Raw genomic sequence first — 15,494 nt, 5'->3', positions numbered from 1 at the left:
TTGACTCATTGGAAAAGACCCTGATGCTGGGAAATATTGAAGGTGTGAAGAGAATGGGACGACAGAGGATGAGATGGTTGGATGGCATCATCAACTTGGTGGACATGAGTTTGAGTAAGCTCTGGGAGTTGGTGATGAACAGAGAAGCCTGGTGTGCTGCAGTCCACAGGGTCACAAAGAGTCGAACACGACTGAGCAACTGAACTGAACTGAACAAATCCCATTGGTCAGCCCTCAGTTATATGACCCCAGACCTAACTGCAGGGGACTCAGAAACACAGAGGAGCAGAGGGAGGTTCTGAACTCTACCAATGTCTGCCAGGTCCAGGATATAAGTATAAGCAGTACTACCACAGCGCCTCTGTAACCTCCAGACCCCTACTGCACACGGCATGCACAGTGCTACCTCGCAAGGCACTTTTTGAATTCTGGCTCATCCTTTCCAATAGCACGCACTTTTCCACCTTCTGTTTTCACTTCTCTAGGAACGTCTCCAAGACTAGGCTTGCATTGGTCACTTTTGTTCCTCACTCTAGCTACCCTCCAGCCAGAGAGCCAGTGCTGTAACCAAAGCCAGAGGAGACAGCCTCTTCTTCCTCCTTTGTCTGGGAAAGTACCATTTCCTCCTTTAAATAAAGGCAAATCCATTTCTTATTTCAGAGACTTGGCAGGTCCCCAAGTGCTCCCCACAAAAGAACCCTCCTTGTGAGGTTCTCTGTGCTCCCTCCCACCTCAGGAGCCCCTCAAGCTTGAAACTACCATTGTCAACTTCTTGGCTTTAAAATAAGGACTTGCCTAAGGCACAATGAACTTGAAATTCACCTGTGGGGCAGAGCACAGACAGCAAGAGGCCAAAGCCACTAGAATTATAAAGCATTCCCATACAAAGTGATGAAAGGGAAATTTTTCCAATTCTCTGAACATATTTATTATATTTCAATAATTCCAAATTCCAAGAGAATAGGACACCTCTTCCCTACTGCCACCCCAAGAGCCTAGCACAATGCCTAGCACACAGTAGGAGCATAATACATTTTTTTCACTTTTCACTTTCTTTTCTTAAGTTTTTATTTATTTTTAACTGAAGGGTAATTGCTTCACAGTATTGTGTTGGTTTCTGTCAAACATCAACATTAATCAACCATAGGTATACATATGTCCCCTCCCCCTTGAACTTCCCTCCCACTTCGCTCCCTAATACATATTTGTTAAATGATTGAAATGAACCCTGGTCTTTGCCTTTGGTTCTAGAAATGCACAGTCATATCTATCTAGGATTGCTCCTGCTGTAGCTAAGTCTCTTCAGTCCTGTCTGACTCTGTACGACCTCAGAGACGGCAGCCCAGCTGTCTCCCCCGTCCCTGGGATTCTCCAGGCAAGAACACTGGAGTGGATTGCCATTTCCTTCTCCAAGGCAAGGAAAGTGAAAAGTGAAAGTGAAGTCGCTCAGTCATGTCCAACTCTTAGCGACCCCATGGACTGCAGCCCACCAGGCTCCTCCATCCATGGGATTTTCCAGGCAAGAGTACTGGAGTGGGGTGCCGTTGCCTTCTCCAATCCAGGATTAAGTTAATCATATTAACTTAACCAGATAAATATTTTCATAAATACATATTATCATTCTTTTCTGCAAATAAGAAAATGGGGATTCACAGAGATGGAATAATTGGCCCAAAGTTCCACAGATAGTAAGGAATAGAGTTGGGAATGGGCCCAGGTCTCTCTCACTCTGTAAATTGCATCCTATTGCCTATTCAGTTATCATGAGGTCATGGCTAATGCCCAGGAGAAGGACTCTGAGCTAATGAAATCATTCAGTGTGGGTAAATCCCTAAGATGACTGAACACAGGGAAACAAAAGAAGGGCCTGTAAGTCCTCTTTCTGGTTTTTTACAAGAAAGCACCCCCGCCCTGCTGTGATTGCCTCCCACTCATGTGAAGACCCCCATGTGAGCCTCACAGGCACTGCTTCTATACGTGTTCATTGACAGAGAGATTGATGATTGCTGTAGTCAGCTTGGATTTAGCATTTAGTGCATGCCAACCCTGATGATTTTGTCCTTTGTCTCAGTTTGTCTTTCATCTCCATCCTCTCTGAAGAGTGCTTTAGGTTTTGTTCCAGTTAAATAACTCCCTGTGGGTCACACGTAAAGGTGTCCAGACAGGAACTTCCATCTAGATCTGTCTGACTCTAGAGGGGGAGATGGTAACCTGGAAGCTGGATACCATCTCCTGGAGACTTATCCAATTGCAAAGAAACAAACACACAGACGCTGCTGGAGAGATCCACCCAGAATTCATTCCTTGGGGGTTGTCTGGGCAGAATTCTGAGGGTCCCGCAGATCAGGGAAGAAGACTCACTGGCTCAAATCCCATGTCTCATTCCCAGGAGATGGCCAGCTTAGGCACACCTGGAGGCACAGTGACGAAGGGAGAGCACCATCAAACAAAGATAGATGTCTTCCTTGTGTGTCGGCTCCAAGCCACTTCTCATCTAATCTATAATGTGCACAGCATCCTATAAGCCATTTCAGATCTATGTCCCCGTTTTTCTCTTTCCCGTTTATTCTACTGCTTTTCTAGTGAAGAGGCACTAGCATTTGTTAGACATCTAAGGTTAGGTAAGGTGAAGTCGCTCAGTCGTGTCCGACTCTTTGCGACCCCGTAACCTCCTAGGGCTTCTCCGTCCATGGGATTCTCTAGGCAAGAATACTGGAGTGGGCTGCCATTTCCTTCTCCAGGGGATCTTCCCGACCCAGGGATCGAACCCGGGTCTCCCACATTGGAGACAGACGCTTTAACCTCTGAGCCACCAGGGAAGCCCCTATCTTGTGCCTTTACATATATGAACTCTTTGAAGAATGTTTAGGGATTTGTATGATTTTCCACATGTTTGTGATAGAGGAACTGAGATTCCAAGAAGTAACTAGACAGGAATCACAGTTTCTTAATGTCGCACAATTAAGTGACTGTAGAGCCTGTGATCTTCCTTTTACAATTTGTAAAAGCTGCTTGCTTTCTTACAAGGTAAGAATGGCTAGAGTTGATTGAGTACTGACTGTTTGGGGCTACTCTGGTGGCTCAGACAGTGATGAATCTGCCTGCAATGTTGGAGACCCAGGTTCATTCCCTGGATCGGTAAGATCCCCTGGAGAAGAGAATGGCAACCCATTCCAGTATTCTTGCCTGGAGAATTCCATGGACAGAGGAGTCTGGCAGGCTGCAGTCCACAGAGGTTACAAAAAGTCAGATATGACTGAGCAACTAACACATTCACCAGCTGTTTCACAGCAATGTGCTAAGCTCTCAATCTGAATACCATCCTCACAAAACCCTCTGAAGGAGTTCATATTATTTGAGAAAAGGTGATGGTGAGGGACATATTGCTGAAGTAACAGCAAATATCACACAGCTGGAAAGTTGCACAGCCAGAATTCAAACCCAGGTGGCTGACTCCAGTACCCAGACTGTCTTTCATGATGCTGCGCTTCTCCCAGAATTCCCTATGTGCAATATAACTAGCTCAATAGAACAAAGAAACTAGTTCAAGGCAACATTTGCCTCTTTTCTTCCTGGACATCAAAGGAACCATTTCTCTGGAGAAAAAACAATTATGTCATAAAAAAATAAATGTATGTATGTCCATTATTGCTTTTGCATGTAAGACGGCTAAATGAAATGCAACTCTGAACAAAAGCTGCGTGGAAACAATGGTCTCTTTGGAAGGAGAATAGAAGGCAGAATTGTTGTACGGTGTGAGGGATTTTATTAATTTTCATAAAGTCTTCTCTTGCCTCAATTGTTTTGCTATATATGTATGAGTTTGGGATTATAGCAAATAAGGAGTTATTCTAAAACAGTCTTTGTCTGTATAACCTATTGACTGTATGTTTTGCTCTTTGCTTGCTCTATGAATGATGTGCACATTCTTAAGTTCTTATTGATATCAAATCGAATTATGAAGGTTCTGTTTTTTACCCCTTATGATGCATGCAGGCATGCGTGCTAAGTTGTTTCAGTCGTGTCCTACTCTTTGCACCCCTATGGACTGTGGTGTGCCTGGCTCCTCTGTCCAGGGGTTTCTCCAGGCATGAATACTGGAGTGGGTTGCCATGCCCTCCTCCAGGGGATCTTCTTGGCCCAGGGATCGAATCCATGTCTCTTATGTCTCCTGCATTGGAAGGCAAGAACTTTACCACTAGTGTTACCCGGGAAGCTCACCACTTATGATAATTTCCTCTTATTATCTAGATTATCTAGGGCTATCCTAGAAAATATGCAAGCGAGAGAGATGCCTCAAAGAAAAGAATCTAAATAAGGATCACCTTTGAGCTTGCCAAATGGAGGAGATGTTACCAGTAGACCTATTCAAATAAATCTTGTTCAGAAGAGTTAAGCCAAAATCAGGACTGAGAGAGACAAAGACAAACATCATGGAACAAATATGAAGAAAGAAAGGACAAAATTTCATTTTTTTGGAAAAGTAAAAAACTTAAAATGTAGAAAAATTAAATCTTATTTTTTTTTAAAGTTAAACATTTTAATAAGAAACAAATTTGAATACAAAATATTATAAGGCCAAGGAGGAATGCCAAAGAGATAATCAGAGAAAAGATAGTGGGACAGGAAGAAAAAGGATATGAATGTTCAAAAGGATGATTCAAAACAGGCGATTGAATATGGAGATTCCTTTGGGAACCACAGACAGGGCTGAATTCAACCTGTGAAGCTTAATCATTCAAAAAGTACCAAGGGTGGGGCTTCCTTGCTGGTCCAGCAGTTAAGAACTCACCTTCTAATGCAGGAAACATGGGTTTGATATCTGGTCAAGGAACTAAGATCTGAGATCTCACACACTTCATGTCAACTAAGATTCAACACAGCCAAAAATAAATAAATACATATTCTTTTAAAGTACCAAAGACACATGATAGGCTTGCATACTTTGTCTTTGGTGAGAGACTGCCTGACACTGGGGGAAATTCAGCTTATGCCAATAGGGGCAGAAGCCATCTTAGCAACTCTCTTGAGAGTGACACAGCTTTGAGTGATCCTGGAGGAAAGAGATGGGTGAAAAGAAGAGGAAAACATTAAACAGGGAGAAAAAAGTAAGAGAGAGATGGGTTTGATCAGAACTATTCTCCTGCTACTTAGAAAATTGACTGCTGACTACCAGGAGCTAAGCCCTCAATGGCCTTAACCACCTAAAGAACCTAAGAGCCTCAGCCCTGCTGACACAAGGTTTCTCCTACAGCAGAACAAGTCATTTTTTCTTCCCCTATCATCTGATAGTCTTTGCCACATGCAGCCAAACACCCTTCCTCTTTTGGTTTGACAAAGAAGAGGAACTTGCACACAGGAGGACTTGTAATCCTTGATAAGTTGGTGTTGTTGTTCAGTCGCTGAGTCCTGTCTGACTCTGCAGTCCCATGGACTGCAGCACGCCATGTTCCTCTGTCCTTCATCATCTCCCGGAGTTTATTCAAATTCATGCGGGTTGCATCGGTCCATTGAGTCGGTTCTTGATAAGAACTGGTAAATTTTTGTTAATGATGGCTCTGACCTGAGCAAGCCTTTTGGCAAGTTACAATTTCTAAGTTAATAATTACTGAAAAAATAAAGTACCCTCCCCAACTCTATGATTGAGTGAATAGCCATGCAGATAAGAAATATCATTCGTTTAGAAAAAGTTGCTTACATTATTAATATGATGCAACTTAGCAGTTACAAGCACTGGCTCCGAAAGAAAATGAGCCTGTAATCAATTCCCATTCAGTCATGCACATACTGTATGATCCTGGGAAACTAAATTTTTCTCTCTGAGCCCAAGATTCTACCTCTTTAAGACTAGGAGAAAGTACCTATATCAGATACCTGTGTTGAAGAGTAAAATATATAACATATATAGTACTTAGCGTAGCGTCTGACATATTAAACCTTGAATAAATGATCAGAGGCCTTGATATTATAAGGCAAGTCTTGAAAATACCCTAAAGGCCCTTTCTTATTGTTGTAATTGTTATTGATGATAGTGTTTTCTTTGTTTGTTTCATTCAGTGCATAGTTGGAACAAAACTGTATCCCAGGGCAGAAAAAAAAAAAAAAATGGTAAAATCATACATAGTGCTTATCATGAGTCAGGAACCTGTAATGCATGAAATGTGGGTTCCATCCCTGGGTCAGGAAGATCCTCTGGAGGAGGATATGGCAACCTACATAAGTAGTCTTGCCTGGGAAATCTCATGGACAGTGGAGACTGGTGGGTTACAGTCCCTGGGATCACAAAGAGTCAGACAGGCCTAACCCACCACGTGAGTCAGGAAGGGGTCAGTCAGAGTCTCAGCACAAAGAACATTAAAAAAAAAAAAAAAAAAAAGCCTTCATCTTTTGCAAAAAGTGGAAGTCATTTAAATAAGACTACATCTGAATATGAATATTTTTCTCATGGAACTACAGAAAGTTCATTTAGATATCACTCCATATAAAAACATGTTGGCTCAAAAAAGTAAGTAATATTGACTACTTTTTTGTCACCTTTCATTTTTTAAAGTCTCCAGTTTACACAATAATTTTATGGTTAATAAATTATAGCCTCTTTTTACAAATGAACTGCATCATTTTGGAATATCTTATGAAATAGCTAAATGAAGCTGAAGTAAACCTTCAGCTCCAAGGAAAAGCCACAGTTCTATCTCAGCAATGAATTGGGTTCTGAGTTTCCCAGTGGTCAAGACAAAAATAAAACACAATCAGTTATGTGATTCTCATTTCTAGAAAGGAAAGTGGTACTGAGTGTTTGATAAAACCAATTTTGTACCTGAGAATTCCTATAGAAGATAGAGAATAATTAAATGCATAATGAAAGAGGTGGCAGGTCTGAAGCTCTGCTAGTGAATTTGAATAATTTTCTCAACTCTACTGCTGAGTTTAGGCATATATGAAAATGTTTGGTAAATTGCAGTGATAGATCATGGAAATCAGAATCAATAATATTCCCTGAGGTTCAGAAATACATGAAAATATCAAAGAAGTTATTCCATGGCATGATAAAATTCAATATAGAAAACTAAGTGAAATAAAGATTCATCCTAAGAAAAAGTATATGGAATGGCAAATTTAACTCAGAAAGGAAAAATAAACAAGTAAATAGCCTTAATTCAGAGATAACCATGGATTTCTCAATACAACATGGTGGCTATTTCTTCCTAAATCCAAATCTGCATAAGCTTCCAACATATACAGCTATCAGGCTTTCCTGTTGACTCAGTGGTAAAGAATCTGCCTACCAATGCAGGAGACATAGATTTGATCCCTGGGTCAGGAAGATTCCTGGAGAAGGAAATGGTAACCCACTACAGTATTCTTGCCTGGGAAATCCCATGGACAAAGGCACCTGAAGGGTTACAGCCCATGGGGTCACAAAGACTTGGACACAACTTACTGACTAAACAACAACAGCAAAAATACCTCTATCAGTGGAATACAATTCAGCAATTTAAACAAATGAACTAGTTTTAAATAGGCCGACAGGGACTTTAGAAAACAGCATGTTAAATGAAACCTAATCTAATTACATAAAGATGAATATATTGAACAACAAGAGTTGTACAAAATTTTTAAAACTTCAGCATATGGTTTATGAATTCAAGATATAAATATTTGACTCATAAGATATAAATATTTGACTTGTACATCAAATTAATCCTCATAGTTGTCTCTTGGGAAGGAGGGGGTGATTTGGAGTGGGACAAAGCAATGAGCTCCAAATTTACAGTAATATTATTATATTAACAACAATGTGTGAAGGAAATTTTGTATATGTTAATACTTCTTAACTGCAAACGGCAGGTATACAGATGGCTGTTATATTATTCTCTTTTTGCTTCCATATCTTTCAATTTTGCCTTTCCAGAGACTAAAAGCATACCTATTTGACAAGTTTCTGTGGAGAGCCAAACATAGCTGCTCTGGGACCTTTGTGACACCATAAACCCCAGATCAATGAGGCCTTCTCTACCTGCTGCAGGTTACACGACTTGGCATTCTCAGGTCCATAGCAGTCCCAGAGGGGACCCTGGTGCCTGGAAGTGTGAGGGGAACTCAGTGGAAGTGGTAGTCTTCTGAACCTTTGTCTGCTTCTTCACTGAGGAGCCCAGAAATAATTCAGGAAAATTTGAAGCAATCTGGGCTCCTGTGTGAAGAAGGAAATGGCAACCACTCCAGTATTCTTGCCTGGAGAATCCCAGGGACAGAGGAGCCTGGTGGGCTACAGTCCACGGGGTCTCAAGAGTCAGACACGACTGAACTGCTTTCACCGGGCTCCTGTGGTCACTGCTCATTAATGAGAGCTTTTCTGGAAGTTTCCCTTTGCAGAATCTAGAGACTAACAGGTAAAGGTTGGTCCAACACAAGGGTTGGACTCTGGGCAAGTACTTAGTAAATTCTTTGAACTAGTAATTATTAATGATACCCAGATTTCCCTGATTCTGAACCCAAATTACTTGGTAAGGGGGATATATTTGTTGGGAAACTAAAATCATTAGGCTATCATTCACTTTTTTGAAGAAAACTAGGTTGTGGGATGGGGATTCCCATTTTGAACATGTATCTGACAATAGTATGGGGGAATGGGAACACAGCATCTTTCCTCTGAAAAGTACCACTGTCCCCACACTCATGCTTGTTAACCTATCTTGTACTCTTTTCAGAGCTTATATGGTCACCTCTGAAGCCTCACCCGCTCCTACTCAGTCCCTAGATTTGGTAGGAGGATTCATCACAACACCATGAGAATACCTCCTTCTGAATATTTCTAAGATGGCCTTTTTTTTTTTTTTTCCTATTGGCAGTTATATGGAAAGGGAGTAAAGTTTTAATTTGTTGAATATTAATGGTCTTCTACAAAGCTATTTATAGATATACATACACATCTTAATTTTATTGCATTATTTCTAACTTTATAAGAATTAAAGGAAACCACATGCCATAGTCTCTTGAGTAGATATGGTTACAGAAAGTTGCACCTGCAGACATTCTTGTCTAAGGGAACAAGTCACAGCCTCTGTTGGTCAGTGGCTGTAACTGATGGACAATGGGTGGGCACTTGGCAAAAAGGCAACCTACACTTGAGACTGACCTCTGGTCTATGACCAGAACTGAGACTAAAGAATAGCACTTCTTTATGAGTCAGACACGACTGAGTGACTGAACTGAATTGAACTGATGGTTCAATATATACGATGTGCAAGACAAAAATCTCTTACCATACATTATTGGATTTAATCCAAACAACCATCCAGTGGAAATAAGAATCATAATTTTCTCCATATGACTATGGGAAAACTGAGATTCTGAGTGTTTAGCAAGTTGCTTAAGGCCTCAGAGTTAATACATGTCGTAGTTAGATTTTTCTCTTGGATCTATAGGACTTCAAAGTTAAATGTGTGTGGCCTGATGTGAAAAAGATGAGTCTTGACATCAAGTTCTTCTTTTGCAAATGTTGATTGAGCAACATGGTGAGACCATAACTATTATGATGGAGTCAGAAGCTGAAAGCATGCCTTGAGGTATAGTATGTCCAGTGAAACCATGGGAAATCAGGAGAGATTAGGGAATCCGAGCAAGCAAAGGAAGTTTGGTTCACTTTCTTGGTGGCTCAGATGGTACAGAATCCTCCTGCAATGCAGGAGATCCAGATTCCAACCCTGGGTCAGAAAGACTGTCTGGAGAACAGAATGGCAACCCACTCCAGTGTTCTTGCTTGGAAAATTCCATGAACAGAGGAGCCTGGCAAGCTACAGCTCATGGGGTTGCAGAGAATCGGACACAACTGAGCAACTAACACTTTCTTTCTTATCAAAGAAAGTTTAATACTAAAATGATAAGAATTTAGAAGATGGGCAGGAAGGATAGCCAAGGGTAACAAGTGAACATTAAAAAGATCCATGAGTTTCTCCTACTAAGGACCTTGGGGTCATTTCAGTTGAGAATGCTTCCTGACTGACTTCATCTAAAATTTCTGTGTTCCTTCCTATCCATATATATGTATCATTCCAAAAAACACCACCTTCAAATAGAATCAAAATGGCATAGAACAAACTTATACATCATCGCATTTAACACCTTCATGTCCATGAGGCAGTGTTCACTATCACCTAATTAAAAACAATGAAACTGCGACTCAAAAAGATCAAGCACTTGCCTGAAGTCATAATTCAAATATAGGTCTGACAGTCTCTCAAACCTAATTTTGTGGCTCCCCAAATGCCTTCTAAGACTGCTTTGAATGATAGGATTCAAGGAATTCCTGGTTGAGATAAATACTGTGAGATGGAAAGATCAGGACATTTTGTCCTGTCCTTATAAAGAGGATTGGTAGTTAATCAAAACAGACTTTGGGTCACTATGGACAATTGATGCTGGAGAAGACTCATGAGAGTCCCTTGGACTGCAAGGAGATCAAACCAGTCAATCCTAAAGGAAACTAATCCTGAATATTCACTGAAAGAACTGATGCTGAAGATCCAGTGCTTTGGCTACCTGATGCGAAGAGCTGACTCACTGGAAAAGACCCTGATGCTGGAAAAGATTGAAGGCAAGGGGGAAGCAGAGGATGAGAGGTTAGATAGCATCACCAACTCAATAGACATGAATTTGAGGAATCTCCTGAAAACAGTGGAGGACAGATGAGCCTGGTGTGCTATAGTCCATGGGGTCACAAAGAGTCAGGCATGACTAAACAACAGCAGTGGTCAGTGGAATTAGGGCCATTCAAGAGTGAGCAGGGTATGTGTGTCCAGGTGGTTTGGGCATATGTAAGCATGCTACTGTGTGTGCCTCTACAGAAACATGAATACATGGATGGATCTGGATGTTTCTGTGGATGATTTTGTGCAGGAATATATGTGTGCACAGACATGAAAAATCCAAGTTTTTTTTTTTGTTTGTTATTTTAACCTATAAAAGAAACTTTGTGATTAACATAATGAAAATCTATTTAAAAAATCAAATTTCCCATCAGTTAGAAATATGGTATAAACCCATCTCCCTAAGGTTTTGTATAACACATCCACTCTGGATTTGCTGAGATCTCAGCCTCGATTAGATGCAAGAGTTGCTTATTTCACTGACCTTGAGCATTCTAGGACTTTTTATCTTCTTTCCGAGATGTTCCATTGCAAAGAATTAGAAAAATTTCCAGGGACCCTTTATGAACATCTAACAAAATGAAATATAGTAGCATCACCATCATACACACAGGATTCTGTAGCTGACAAAGTATTCTCACTTCTACAATATAATTTGACCCACATAGCAAATCTATGAAGGCAACATTTTAAAGTTGAAGCAAATGAGATTTAGGAGCATTAAACTTTGCAGCCAATGGGACATCTTGGAAGATATGGGGTAGAAATAGAATTTTAAATCAGACCTTCTATCTTCGAGGTCTACATTCTTAAAAGTGGGCCACCCAAATATTCTCATGGTTTACTTGATACCTTTCCAGTAAGACAAACTCTCCTGATTTTTTTTAATAAATGTATTTATTTTAATTGGAGGCTAATTACTTTACTCCTGATTATTTTAAATTAGTTTCCACACAAGACTTTTACGTGTCTGTTTGGTAACGTGCAATTTTCTGTCCTTCATGGTGAGAAAGTCTCTCTTATCTCTTTATTTTGTCATTGTTGCCTAAAGACGTGCCTTCAGCCTATGTATAAACTCCCATTGAAGGATCCCTGAGAGTTTTGCCTGGTTTCTGTAGGCAGAGCCATACCTCTCAAGCTGAATAATGTCTACATTCCATCTGCAAGGAAATCACTCTCATGGACCCCCTAGTGCTGTCTGCATAATTTTATTATAATACAACATATATGCACACATATAAACTCATTATAATCACCTTATGTTTATAGCTTTTATATGAGTATAAAACCTGAAAATATTCACCAAGTTATCACAAACAAAACTATAGAACATTATGCTCCAAGGGATCAACATCAGATTTACATGTTGGTTGATATTATTTTGATGAAACTAAAAGTGCTCACAGTGCTGTTTGAAATGTGAATATTATAATGACTGCTTGGTAAAAGTCGTGTATGTATGTGTGTGTGTATGTGTCTGTATTCTATCTTTATAAATTTCATGTAATCTAATAAATCTATTCTTCCAAAATGTGTCTCTATTCAACTTATGATTGGTGACATCAGTTTTTATTTGAAATATATTCATCATTTTCATGTTAAATTCTAGTTTGCTACTTTTTCCACAATGAAAATAATACTAACTGATGGCAACAGAATAACAAACAGAGAAATATGAGAGAAAAAATTTTGCCTGGAGTATATAATGATGAGGTAGTAACCTCATCACTATATAAGCAACCTAGAATAGACTAAAATCAATTTTGAAAATTAACTTCAAATTAACAGAAAGATATTTTTTGACATTGATAAGAATCTTCAGAGAGAACCCAAGAGTAAAAGCTGAAAAAAAAAAAAAAAAAACAGCTATAGCAAACTGAAGATTGAAGTGTGTAGATTCCTGCAGCCTGAGACAAATTGGTCAAATGAGATAAGAGGCTTCAGAAGGCACTTTCCAATAAATTATCACTTATGGTATCCAAATAACCTTGTGGCATAGCTGTTTTATCACCATTTGCCTATCCGTTTCTGAGACACACGATAACACGTCTAATACCAAGAAGCCAGCAGATATCAGATCTAGGATTAGAGCCTATTTTTATGGCTCCAAGAACAGAGTGCACAGTCAGAAGGAACAGATGTCAGAAGGAACAGTTTAACAGACCTGGAAAGGGACTTGGCAGATAAGATTTTCCTGGAACTCGTAGACCCCAAGTATGTCTAGAGACTAGATACTTGCAAGGACACCATCAGCAAGAGCTAATGTTTCACCTTCCCAAGACTCCATCATCCTCAAAGGCCAGTGAGATTCTAATGAGTCCAGGGGAGAAGGCTTCATAACAGCCAATTAAGCCATGTGGGCTATAGGTCTAGAAGAAGGACAAAATAGTAAGGCAGGAAGATCCAGAGGGGTGAGTACAGCCTGGATGGGACTCCTGGAAACAGAGCATGTAAAGTAGGCACCTCAGATTCACCTTGATTGAGAATAATATAAGCTTAAAATGGCATGACTTGAGTCCCATTCTTTTATTTATTTATTTATTTTTAACTGTACATTCCATTTATGTAACAGTTTTTTTAAATCTTTTAATAACTTTTATTTTTACTTTAATTTACTTTACAATACTGTATTGGTTTTGCCATACATTGACATGAATCTGCCACGGGTGTATATGAGCTCCCAATCCTGAACCCCCCTCCCACCTCCCACCACATATCATCTCTCTGGATCATCCCCGTGCACCAGCCCCAAGCATGCTGTATCTTGCATCGAACATTGACTGGTGCTTCGTTTCTTACATGATAGTATACATGTTTCAATGCCATTCTCCCAAATCATCCCACCTTCTCCCTCTCCCTCAGAGTCCGAAAATCCGTTCTATACATCTGTGTCTCTTTTGCTGTCTCGCATACAGGGTCATCATTACCATCTTTCTAAATTCCATATATATGTGTCAGTATACTAAATTGGTGTTTTTCTTTCTGGCTTACTTCACTCTGTATAATCCGCTCCAGTTACATCCATCTCACTAGAACTGATTCAAATGTATTCTTTTTAATGGCTGAGTAATACTCCATTGTGTATATGTACCACAGCTTTCTTATCCATTCATCTGCTGATGGACATCTAGGTTGCTTCCATGTCCTGGCTATTAAAAACAGTGCTGCAATGAACATTGGGGTACATGTGTCTCTTTCATTTCTGGTTTCCTCAGTGTGCATGCCCAGCAGTGGGATTGCTGGGTCATAAGGCAGTTCTATTTGCAATTTTTTAAGGAATCTCCACACTGTTCTCCATAGTGGTTGTACTAGTTTGCATTCCCACCAACAGTGTAAGCCATTCTTTTACTTTTAATTAACTTTTATTGGAGTCTAGTTGATTTACAATGTTGTGTTAGTTTTTCCTGTACAGCAAAGTGAATCAGTTATACATATATTTTTAGGTAATTACAGAGCTCCCTATGCTATACAGCAGGCCTCTACTAGCTATCTATTGATATTTTATATATAGTTGTATGTATGTATCAATCCCAATCTCCCAATTTCTTGATCTGCCCATGTCTCCAGAGTAGACATCCAAAAGAAAGGGGCTCAATTTCAGAAGGGAGGGTCTTTGAAAATCCACTCCTTTATAAAATAAGACAATGCTGGCAAAAAAATATCAAAAGCTATTTTTTCAGAACTTGGGATTGTAACCCAAGGAGTGTTTATTCAGAAAAAAATGGATGAATCAAGGAAGAACAGAGAGCCTCTGGCATTTAAATGACCGTAACACCATCACCTTCTTCCAGCTCTTGAAATCTAACAGCTTTGCCAATATTGTTGCTGTTGTTCAGTTACTAAGTCATGTCCAACTCTTTGCAAACCCCTGGACTGCAGCATACCAGGCTTCCCTGTCCTGCACTATCTCCCCAAATTTGCTTAAACTCATGTTCACTGGCTCAATGACGCCATCCAACATCTCATCCTCTGTTGCCCCCTTCTCTTCCTGCCCTTAATCTTTGTCAGCATCAGTGTCTGATGAGTTGGCTCTTAGCACCAGTTGGCCAAAGTATTGAAACCATATTAGCAACTACACTATACTTGCAACTACACTAGCTATGAAAACTAGCAACATATAAGCAATAGGAGCAGGAAAAAATAGATTTGGACCATCCTAAAATACTTTCCCTGGTGAACTGCATGATTTGATCTGTCTGGAAGCTCACTGAAAAACTCCATTCTCAGAACCCATCATTTATTGACTGACTCAAAGCTTGCTCTGTACTCACACCCCTTATTTTCAAGGTATTTGACAAAAAGGATCAACCACAAGCATTCGACATCACAGCTGCTCCAGTGGTATTGCCAGTTAGTGTTCATAACAGGCTACCAAAATATTTAAAACTTAATGACCTAAAAATCACACACTTATTATCTTAAGGTTCTGGAGGTTTAAAGTCTAACAGCTCTCCTTGAGTCAAAATCAAGATGTAAATGGCAATGAAACCCATAGAGGCATTAAGGGAGAATGCATTTCTTTTTTTCATGCTCCTGGAGGTGGCCTCCATTGTTGGCTTATGGCCTGTCTCCTTCATCTTCAGAAGCAGCTAATCTGCCTCTCTTTGACCAGCTTTTTGCCGTCACATCTCACTGCAAATGGTGACTGCAGCCATGAAATTAAAAGAGTCTTTTGCCTTGGAAGGAAAGCTATGACAAACCTAGACAGTGTATTAAAAAGCAGAGACATTACTTTCCTAACAAAAGTCCATCTAATTAAAGCTATGGTTTTTCTAGTAGCCATGTATGGGTGGGAGAGTTGGAACATAAACAAGGCTGAGCTCCAAAAAATTGATGCTTTTGAACTGT

The sequence above is a fragment of the Capricornis sumatraensis genome, chromosome 7, assembly GCF_032405125.1.
Source record: "Capricornis sumatraensis isolate serow.1 chromosome 7, serow.2, whole genome shotgun sequence".
NCBI lineage: Eukaryota > Metazoa > Chordata > Mammalia > Artiodactyla > Bovidae > Capricornis > Capricornis sumatraensis.
The sequence above is the reverse complement of the archived record's forward strand: the minus strand, read 5'-3'. Positions refer to the sequence as shown.